The sequence below is a fragment of the Nomia melanderi genome, chromosome 4 (genome assembly GCF_051020985.1).
Source record: "Nomia melanderi isolate GNS246 chromosome 4, iyNomMela1, whole genome shotgun sequence".
NCBI classification, from domain to species: domain Eukaryota; kingdom Metazoa; phylum Arthropoda; class Insecta; order Hymenoptera; family Halictidae; genus Nomia; species Nomia melanderi.
The window spans coordinates 12,518,897-12,530,497 of NC_135002.1; the positions used below are offsets into that span (position 1 = coordinate 12,518,897).

The 11,601-nt window shown below is 36.8% G+C and overlaps 1 protein-coding gene across 8 annotated transcripts in view; it reads right to left on the reverse strand.

Annotated features, from left to right (window-relative positions):
- The window catches only part of LOC116425485 (CUGBP Elav-like family member 1-A), a 495,366-nt gene extending 484,268 nt beyond the window's left edge, over positions 1–11,098 (reverse strand). For 6 of the 8 annotated variants that reach the window (XM_076367233.1, XM_076367229.1, XM_076367231.1 and 3 more), the window contains exon 1: positions 10,602–11,098. The gene's annotated coding sequence lies outside the window, so the exon portion shown is untranslated. The remainder of the gene's footprint in view (positions 1–10,601) is intronic. The other 2 variants (XM_076367228.1, XM_076367232.1) reach the window with 2 other exon arrangements.
- Between the last annotated feature and the right edge of the window lie 503 nt (positions 11,099–11,601).

An 11,601-nucleotide genomic window follows, 5' to 3' on the forward strand; every position in this document is an offset into this window, starting at 1 on the left:
CGCCCTGGTTATAGAATGACCCCCTTAGAGACACATTTCAATCACAAAATCGCCTTAGTTATAGAATTATCCTGATAAAATTCTTCCGTTTCACAATAATACTTAATTTATTTAACACTGCATTTACGAAACTTGCCAATGCAACGAATTTTATAAGTTTTACAATTAAAGTTGCAAAGGTTGTAAACATTATATGTTAACAAATTCGAAGAGTTCATCAACAGTTCGAATATAAAACAGAAAAGAGACACGTCTGATTATCATAATCACGAGAAGCTCGTACATTTTCATGCGTCCGATTAAAGCCGTCGCAGTAAAATTAAGAAAAACGGGAACAAAAGCGCCGTTCTTATAATTCCGTGACTATTATCTTCAATTAGTTTCTACTTATGTTATCATACGACGAATAACAACTGCAAAATCTACTCAAAATATCATATTCGTTTTATCAATAATCCATTCTTCCCCACTTTATTCGTATTTTAATTATTTACTCATCACATTGTCGAAAATTGTCTATCAACAACTCCTCATCAACCCCTACAATATCGTGTCATACTCGTGGTGAAGATTTCAAATAGAATTTAACAAATATAAATATCTATTAATTCTTCCACGTCCGAATTGAATATTATTTTGCTATTATTAATTGTGATGCTTCTGAGTAAACACAAACATAGAATAAGCGTAGAATTTTCCTCTTCTTTTAATGAATTATGAAAAATAAAATATCTCTGTTGAGTACACTTGAGAAAGAGGTCATAGGGTCGGGGGTTAAACTTTATCATAAAATTCTAATTAAAAGAATAAAAAAACAATACCATATTTTTACCAATAATTCCCTGTTTTATTTTCTTCATACCTCAACCACACTTATCGACTCCTAACGTTATCAGAAACTATCGACCTCTCTATCAAACTCCATTACAGTCATTTAATCAAAAAAGAGAACAAAACAAATTAGGAAACAACTCTCTTTATCTTTCACTCATCGCGACACACAGCGACGAATGAACGAGAACTTGTTTCGTCAAACTAATCCGAATGATGCAAATGCCTCTGTGGATCACTAACGTTAGGTCCTATTGTCGAACACGTGTGCAAATAGAAGCGAACGGAGAAGCGTTTCTCCGAACGGGTCTAGAAAAACAGACGCACTTGTAACAGATCCCCCCCACCGTTCCCCGTTTATGTCAATAATAATTAAAACGTAGCTTTGTCCATTACTCTCTTCCACTTTGCCACTCCCCCCCCCCCCCTTTCTCTCACTTCTCTTTCTAACTGACTATCTTTCTGTGTATATCGCTTCTATTCGTGCACAGCTCTCCCTCCATTTTCAAGCCCCTTTTCCAACGAACTATCCCTCTCCACTTTTCTCTCAGGAACGTGCCACGCAGGCCAGACATCTGAACACACTTTTCCGAAAGCACGTGCCGTGCCGGCCAGCCGTGGCAACGACGCGCTCTGGCGCGCCACGGCTACGTGAATTCTACATCCGCCTCGAATTATAAATACGTTCACCGCAGCGCCGCGGAAATTTTCGGGAATTTCTGACAAATTGGTAATATCACTCCGGCAAAAATAATTCGATCGAACCCGGGCGAGCGCGATCACAGCGTGAATCAGTTTCCCAGTGCGCCCTGGAATGGGAAGCACACCCGTCCTGTGTATTAAAAGAGTAAAATGAAGTTATTTAACGGAATGGTCGGTGGTATTTTTTGGCCGTTTATTTAACGCGTTGTAACGTAACTTCGTTAGAATGCCACAGGTAAATTTGTAATTAATATCGTATGAATCACGTATTAATAGGTTTTTTAATTTCGCTTCCGTTTTACCTTACGCTTTTATAGAGTAGTAAATGTATTTGGTTTTCGTATCGATATTCTGCTACAGCGAAGGTAATCGAATTTAGCGAACTTTATTTCGCATTTTTCTCTTATGTTGTTTTCATAACGGGTTTCTAGGTAGATTGATTGAATATTTTCTGCCATAATGCTCGTAAGTGATTTACAAGTGTACAAGGTGACAGTGTTCTTTTGATTCAATGCAGAAGGATAAGAAACGTTATTATAGAAACTTTTATATTACGAATACACAGAGTAATATAACTATAATGTTATTCCTAAAATGAAATCAAAGTGTCGTTCATTATTTTTTCACTGATTAACTACAAAATGTAATTTTGAAGTCAAACGTATCATTTTTAAGGAATTTAATTACTAATATGATTTAATTTTATTTAGGAATCCAGTCTTCCTTAACCGTCTCATATTAATTCTGAATTGTCACTAAATATGAATTAAAAACATTTTTCTTTCAGAATTAGAAACGTGATTGTACGACATAATGCGAAATAAATTCTACAGCATTTATGCTATTCCTGTATCACTGTGTAGCCTTGAACTGATCGAGGCTACAGAAACGTGTTTTTCTTAAGTTTATTACGAAAACGATGACAGTATAGGATCATTAGCATCTGATTACGTTCTGCGTTCTATAATTATGGAATACCGTTGCCAAGAATGCAAAATCCCTGTCGATAACGCTATGCACTGGCTCACATGAAACATTTCGGTATAAATTCTTTCTATCCGTATCAAGCCGCTCGTACATTCTCGTGACATCAGTGAAAGAATAATCATTATCGTAAAAAGTGTCCCACATATCGCGAACTATTTCCACGCGACGAAAAACTGCCTTTCAAATTTTACTCCAATAATAGCGCCATTAGAATAATAATGATCGTTATGCACGAAAGAAAACACTATCAATTCCTGTTTTTCTTTGCTACGCGTGAATAAATAATCGCTAAGTAAGGCAGTACGAACACATTCATTTTTCACTATACGATTAGCTTCTGCGAACTGGTTATTGCTGAACATCGATTATCATTGATCGTTCCCGTAATATTTACGCTTCAATGCCGAGAACGTGGAGTATGTTAACAGAAAAGTATGCAAAGAAACTTTTATTTTCAATGGTGTAAATTCTACAAAAAAGGTTTCTCAAATTTATTTTTGTTCCATGAGTAAATATTTTTTCAATGTTTCAAAATATTATAAAAATTCCTATTATTTATAAATATTATCACCTCTTTGTAATATAATAATTTAATGACACATTTAACGAAGTAATTAATTTTTAATTGTCTTAATCTACATTTTATATTTAAATGAGAAAATTACGTCGTGGAGAAATACTCCCAGAAATGGTATACAGTTATTCAAGTGTCAAGTTATCACCGAGCATTTGGCTATCGTGAGTAAGGGACCCATCACGCAAGCATTCTGATCACGAGCTGTGCCATAACAAGGTTCTTGCAGATTATACTTAGACAACCACTAACAAAGATACTTTATAGAATGAACGTGGACATAGTTTACATCATATTTCTTGTTAATCCAGAGAACGAAATAACAAGTACGATTAAATTTAATAAAGTATATTTAACTAAATGTATTAAAATTCTTTTGAAAAATAATTATATTCCCCCTTTAACTTCCTTTGATAATTGATACCATTAAGTTTGAAACTAATACAAAAATATAATTTCGCATACCGACCATAATTTTTTGAATAAAATTTAACAAGTAACAAATATTTCGCTTCTTTTCCGAGAGAAATTCTCAGAATTATCCGAAGATGCTTCATGTAACGTTGACCGAGATACATATGTATTTCCAGATAGATGGGAATCCTGCATATGATGCTGACATAGTGAGTGAACACCTCGATTTCACGTTTGGAAACCATTGGATAGTCACATATGGTCCATGTTCTTGGTCAGCTCGAGTTATCTCGTACGAATTTTTTTCTTTAAGAATACCTTCAGCCTGTCAGTTCAGTAATATCTTCCACGATATCTTTCAACGATAGCAATAGGAAAGAAAGGAACCTCATAAATATACTCTACACAGATTCATTCTTACATTTTGAGTAGTACTTTAACAATTCTATAACATTTCTATAGAAGTAATCCTAAAGCAGCTATATAATTTTCAAATAATAGAAAATAATTCGAAACGAAAGAAAATATAAAATATGAACGGACAGTAGATATCTCCATATATCTGTGGTTACAAGACAGGGCACTAATAATGAGTCACCTGTTTCCTAATTCAAAATATCATACTTCATCCATTGACAACTGATATTAAAATTCAACATTCTTGCATTCCTTTTTTTTCAGAAAATATAGATCTCGTTTTGTAGCATCTCAACTAAGACTCAAAAACATAACTCATATTGTTCTTCTGTGTAACAAACAAAATCAACAACGTATAATCTTATTTGTCAACAGAAAAACTGAAAACATTCTATCAGCAGAGTATATTAAGCTTTCTCCACACACAATAACGTTAATCTTAACCCTCTAGTCCCTGAATATATACTTTTTAATATAAATTTTGTGAAGAAAAACTTACGGCTGCATACTAATCAACCAAAACACATGTACTAACAGCTGATTAGCACTTAAGCTGTCAGCCATAAACAAAGATTCCCGTGTGGTGCAATTTTCCTTTATTTAGTCGTTTTCTGGCTTTCGTATAATTTAAAATGTTCGTAGAATATTATCCATGTGTACCATTCGGGACGAAAGGGTTAAAGCAGTAAAAACGCATAAACATCGAACTCGCTCTATTTCAACCCTAAAACACCCCAAACGTCAATACTCATAAAATCAAGCCAAATCCCCGAAATCTTTCCACTGAAACAATCTCTCAGCTCGTCCGTCTTAAATATCGAAAAGAGGAAAGGAAGAAACAAAAAGAAAGAGAAAGAGGAAGAAGGAAAAAAGTAAAAAAATACCGTCGAGGAAAATCGTCAGCGAATCCGGTCGAATGAAAAGAGATAGGTTGCTCATCGAATCGCAGGCCGCGTCTTTGTCCCGAGCGGCACGTTGGTGTATCGAAGCACGTGAGGCTCGTGCCAAAATCAGAATGAACGGCGGATGCTACAAATCGGTATCGCGGATTTATCTGCGCGTAGTCGATGTTCCCGATCTGATAGCAGGGAACGATACCGGCAGCAAAGTGGAACCGAATTGTCTTTCGCGAGGGCTTTTGACCGAGCACGAGGTGAGTCCGGAGGGCCAGGGAGAAAAGCTACGACGTGCTTCCTTCCGATGGTACTGCTGTTTCTCGAAAATACCGTTTCCCTGCTTTGCAGTGCCGGGCACGAACCCCGGACGAGGTTTTTGTATTAGCGAAACAACGCGAGAAACAAGTGCCCGCCCGTGCCTTCTCCTCCGGCGACTTTCTTCTCCCTTTCATTCGGGCGCGAGCTTTCTTTTGAGTTCGCCCGTGCTCGTTATCCCCCTGGCGAGCTGCACGTCATCGACTCGACCAATAGTTCTATCGCTTTTCGACTATTTTCGATCGAAACAATATCCCCGCGCGGTCTTTAACCCATTTGCGTTGTTCGAGTATACATATGTACGCTTTTAAAACGAATTGTAACCTAATAGTTTATGGATATTATTATGTTATTTTAGTATTATTATTTATTGTATTATATTTATTGTTATGTTGTTTACTGGATTATTGTTTAGTATATTATTGTGATGGTCTATTGTAATTTATGCTTTTATTTGTATACTTTAATCATTCAAATGTAATAGAGAATTTGGATAATGATCAACTGTGTTTTTCATTGTCATATGGTGCAAATAGAGTAACCTTTGGAGTATAGTGCAAGGTTAATTTACATAGAACCGCGTTTTCCAGAATTTCATGTAATTAATGTAATTTCAAAAGTAATGATTGTCGATTAACAAAAATATACGTACGTGTAGTACATTCTATATTGAGCATTACTGCATTATGTATGCAATGCATAAAATAAACATTTTCTGTCTGTATTACATTGGATTTACTAATATTACTTTATTCATTTTACTTTGAAACAAAATTTTACAGTATACAATGTTAAATATTGTGAGTAAGAGATCCACATAATTAATAAAATAATTAAAGAAAGATCTATGAGAAATTTGCGAGATTGTTGAACCGAGAATTAACGGCTTCCTCTTGCTGCAAACAAATTTTTATCACATTGAAGAGAACAGGAATCGTTCGAGTTATTCATACATGACTCTATTTGTATCTCAAATAGAACACAGGTGTACGATTTTAATTGTTTGAATACATAATTTTTTGTCCTTTTCCATAGAAATGTTATATGCGAAGCTGTAGGATTTTAATTCGCTTGAGCAACTTTAGTCGACTACCGAGGCCGGTGTTTCGTAATTCTTATCTGGCACTCGTTACTCGCATGCCAGTTTCGGTTACCGAAATTTAAAGTCGGCTACAGGAAGTGCAAGAGATGTAAATAATATTTCTTTTATAAACTGTCTTCTGTTTATTTAACAATTCGTGTTACACTTTGAGCTTCGTATCTTACGTTTTGAGTTTGAGTATTTATGTAGTCGCAATTTGAGATAAACGAGATCGAATTTCGCTTGACTAGAATGAAATGTAAACACGACCTAATTTGTATTGATATAAATATTACGATATTTTTGGATTCGAGTTTCCACGTAAATGAATATTGAGACGAGAGGAGATAAGATTTAGTTCAAACGATGAGTGAAATTATCTTCCGTGATGAAGTTACGACTATAACCAGTTGAGTTGTTTTGCATATCTTAATTACTGTAACGATTATGAACAAGACACGGTCGGAAAAAATTGTTAAGTGGTTATTGAAACTCCAATGTTTCTCTTTTAAACAGTGAATTGAAAAATAAAGAGTTTATAAATGTAATTACAAATTTAAATATTAGTAGTTCCTTTTCCTTTTTTCTCTGATAAACTACAGAAGCACAATGTTCAAGCAAGAATAAAAAACAAATTAATACTGTATAATTATTTGTTGTAAATGCTTTACCATAAAGTATTGTTACAAATCATTGATTACACAATAATGTAAACAAATCTTGAACACAGTGTAAAATATGCAATGCATGTTTCATATATCAGTTACATAAATAATTTTACTTCGACGAGTTGTATATGAATGTGAAGAGTAAGAATTAATTTATACCTTTTGATTTAATTAAGTTGAATCGAAAGGTATAAGAACATAATTATACGAACGGCTTTTACACGATATGTTAAAAAAAATCATTTGCCTGGCGGCGGTAAACATGAGAGTCCATAGTTTAACCTTGCATGACGTATTTATCAACAAACCTGATTGTGTATGAATACTTTAGTTCATTCAGAGTATATCACTTGTTTGAATTTTTATTCAAAACATTCACTATGTATATTATGGAATATTAACTTTATTTTTACATGCTTGGTTATGTAAAATATTATTGTAACTATTACAGAATATTTATTAAAATGAACTTTATTTGATTTATTTTCATGAAATTTAATTTAATATTTATTGGTAGATTTTTCTTACAACACAGATACTTTTATAACTTTCTAGTAAAATATTTTCAACATGACTACGTATAAAAATTTTTCCTTATTTTCGCTTGAAGATGAAACGTCTACAGCTTATCAGGAAAACAAGGAATAGCAGAAACGTATATTTTTCATTATACAAAATTACTGCTTTTATTGATTCTGTTATGGACTTTTTTAAACTATATTTGGATCGGAATTATACAACGATGCAGACGCAACAGATATTTTTAGCAAAATATTTTTGTATACAACAACTGAATGAAGTGATTATGTAAATAATATATATCTACAAATTTATATTTTTACTATACAATATTAAAACTTCAGCAAGAATTTATTACATCGACTAAATATCATCTTTTTTTAATGAAATTATCAAGGACTTAACGCTGCCATAAATTTCACATATTTACCAACGCTTTTAATTAACCTTTGTCTTTTAATATCGAGTCGGACGCATTACAAAAACTTTAAATGGAATTTAATAAATGCGAATATTCCGCAGTTTTTATGAAAAGAATAAAAGTATCATTTCGCGTTTATGATTGTTAATCTCTTTCAGTAAGCGTGTACTTACAATTTCTTTCATTCTACTTTCCTTTCTTGATAAAATGTTATTAACTCTCGCGTGCTTAGCCGTGAAATGAATCACAGAGCAAAGGTTAAGTTGACGCAAATGGTTATGTACTTTTCTAATGTTTGATTTCTCGATTACGTATACACCTTTTGTTTTATGCTAGTAAAATATATCACTTCTTATAATTTCTATGGTATGTATATTATAAAACTATAAAAATAATTCAACAATTATGGTTAGTTAATAATTATGGTTAACAATAAACTCTTGTTAGTACTTCATTTTTTCAGCGTTAATACGTCTACTTTGTTTCAATTTAGCCACGTTCACATTTGACCAAAAACATTTGCGAATTCGATAAAAATCGAAAAAAGTCATTGTCAGTTAAAGTTCCAACTATCTTAATAATATTTTACATACATAAATAAATCTAACACTCGAAGCTACAATAACAATAACGTTCTAATTACAATCCATTAATTTAAATTTCAATCTTTTACAAATAAACAAATGAAAGAAAAACGAGTAAACATCCGAAAGCATCCGATAAAATCGCCTCAAAAGTAACTAAGAATATTTTCCATCAAAGATAAGGCTGTAGAACCAGTAAAACTGTTATTTCCGCCATCTCCGGGCGCGAAAGCCACGTGGTATGGAACGTGCTAAGAAGCTTCGCCTAGCTTCGCGCGCATAATCATCGCGAGCGGAACAGTTGACACAAATGGTGGCCGCGTGTATTTTCAATTCTTTATCGTTCAGGCGACGTCGTATATGTATCGGAACGATCGTTTTCTCGAATTCTTTGCATCGAACGATAATGTACGCTACTCAGTCGCTCAATATTGTGCAAGAATAAGGTTAACGAGGCGAACCCATTGCGCTGCCAAACGAAACAAACGACGGAACGACGAAGTTTGACGAGATGCAAACCTTGATAAATTTTAGCGACGCGACTACTGTGTGCATGCACGGTGGTTTCTAATGTGTATGCAGTGACACGCGCGCGCGCCTGTGTCGGGATCGTCTGAATCGACCGCCGCGAACGCGATCTAATAATATCGATACTGGTAACGAGCGGTATATCGCGACGCGACGCGAGCAACTGTGCCGTTCGATCGTGCTTCAAGGCCGTCGAAATCATTTACACCCGCCTGCCGTTCGATACCAAATCGATAATTACCATTGTGCCAGCGAATCGATATCGAAAAGCTAGAGCACACACACGCGTACGATGCATACACGATTGACATGCGACAAATTGCGAAAGCGCGCGACGTCACCAAGGCAAGGAGGGCACCAACGATGTCAATGTAAACAATCGGCATCGGAGATCATTACGAGTTATTGGTGAGATCGATCGTACGTACTTCGTTTTAGAATATTTTGAAACGTGTTAATAGCTGCGTAACGTTTCAGTTATACCCGAAATTTTGCTGATTCGATGTGTATGTGTGATACGTTATTAATTGGTAGTGCTGTTCAAGTGTGAGCTGTACGTAAAAGTAACTTCTGTTTAGTTGTATAGCTATAGAGAAGGAAATTTTTTAAATAGATTATCAGAGATGGTTTACTTGAATATTACTATTTCGTGAATGTTGAAAGGACTGGGCGGTATGTGTATAATTTGGAATTCTACAATCTTGCAGAATGGGCTATATGAATTTGATAAATTAAACGAAAAGAACTGTTTGGTATAGGGTAAACGTGGCTTTTTAATTTGTCCTTAGTTTGAAATACGTAATTGCTAAGTCTGCGATGCAGTGAAGGCAACATCGTCGAGTGACAATTAATATCACCAATACAAGAACACTTATTCAAGCACGCCAGACCGAAATACCGTCGTTTTGCACACTGTTCTCCGAATCCTTGGAGCACTTTTTGTTATTCAGATGAATGAATCTTATTCGTATAGAGGTGCTTATTCTATTAAAACTAAGAGAAATTTCTTAGAATAGAAATTCGAAACATTAACCTCAGATTATAGCAAATATAAATCTTAAATATTCCGCAGAGACACTCTGAAGGTCTGAAGATCTGTATTCCAAATATAAAAATTCATTCTAATTCAAAACGTGTTCTTTAATTCCCGGAAAAGACTACAATCGACAGAATTCACTAAAAATTCATCAAACCCTTTACCAACCAATTAAAGAAAATTCCACTAATCAGAAACTTCTAGTTCAACACCAACTACGTGTCAAACAAAAAAGGATCGAATCATCAAATCCATGGTCCCCATCAATCGCGACATCACCTAAACGTTAACCGACAAACGGAAGCTCCGATAATCCCCAGAGCAAGGTTTCAAAACATTTGGCAATCGCTCCAAGAATTCGAGTGTCATTGTATCACAACGAACTTCTGTTTACCCGCGCTTCACCGTGTCAAACCGTGTCCTTACTCCAAACCCAATTCTAAATTCAACGATCACCAGTATCCTTCAGACCCGGAAGGCCCCAAGAACATCCAGTGTCTTGCCACGCAAGACGATTCTACTTCGCCGCCGTCATTTCGGATAACGCGAAACGACTGTAACCCCTGTGGCTCCTCGAGCCAAGATGACATTCCCCAAAAAAAAAACAATGTTCAAACAGGATACCTACCCGACGGTCATAATCCAAGGAGTGTGTGTATCGCACTGATAATCACCTAGATAATAGTCCCGCGGTGTTTCCAACACGGGCACAGATCGTTCACACCGCGGCAGAGAACAGACGTGTGGTTTCACAGACTTCTCCGTTTCTAGCCTTGGGGCAAACAAAAGCACGTTGTATCACGACAGATATCGTCCTGGAACGGCACGGCACAACGACGTCTACCCGGCGAGATGAATCGCGGCCGTAATCACGCGCAAATTCGCGAGACGCTGGTCGGCTGCGTTGTCCTCCAGTGGCTGCCACGGGGGATGACGATCCACGTTCGCCTCTCTCGCGGCCGATCCCTCTGTCGCGACTTCCTGGAGCGAACAGGTGGCCGAACCAGCCTCGGTACCGAGCCACGCTGTGCTGCGGGACACGCGAGTCTCGTGAGCTTCGCGAAACCGGCGAAAGATATTACGCACGCGTCGCGACGGCTTGACGTCGACTGAGGAGAGACGGATCCTCGCCGCGGCGCGTCGCGTCGCGTCCGTCCGCCCCCTGGTCCAACGATATCCCCACCAGACGGGTGAGCTTGGAGGCGCCACTGACGCCGCTCTCGACCACCCCCTCTGGCTTCACTCTTTCTCTCTCTCCCTCCCGTGCTTATTTCTTCTTGGTCCCACTCTCGCGTCGCTTCGGTGTCTTCGTCTCGGCACCGACTCTTCGTCGACGCTCGTTTTCTCTTTCCTTTACCCTATCGCGGCCCGCAGACGCCACCGGGGTTGCGCTCTCCAGGGTCACCGAACGTCATCTGATATACCGACGATGACTCGTAACTGACTCGTAATTGCCAATTTTCCGTGTCCGTTTCTTTTTGCTTCGCGGAAATTGTTTTTGTTCGTATAGTGTATATCTGGGGAAATAATGGTTTTTTCAGGATTGCGGAGCTTGATTAGCGAACGGTGAGCTGGGAGTGAGTTTTGTCGAAATGTTTGTAGGTCAGAGTGAGTAATTGTACTTCTTG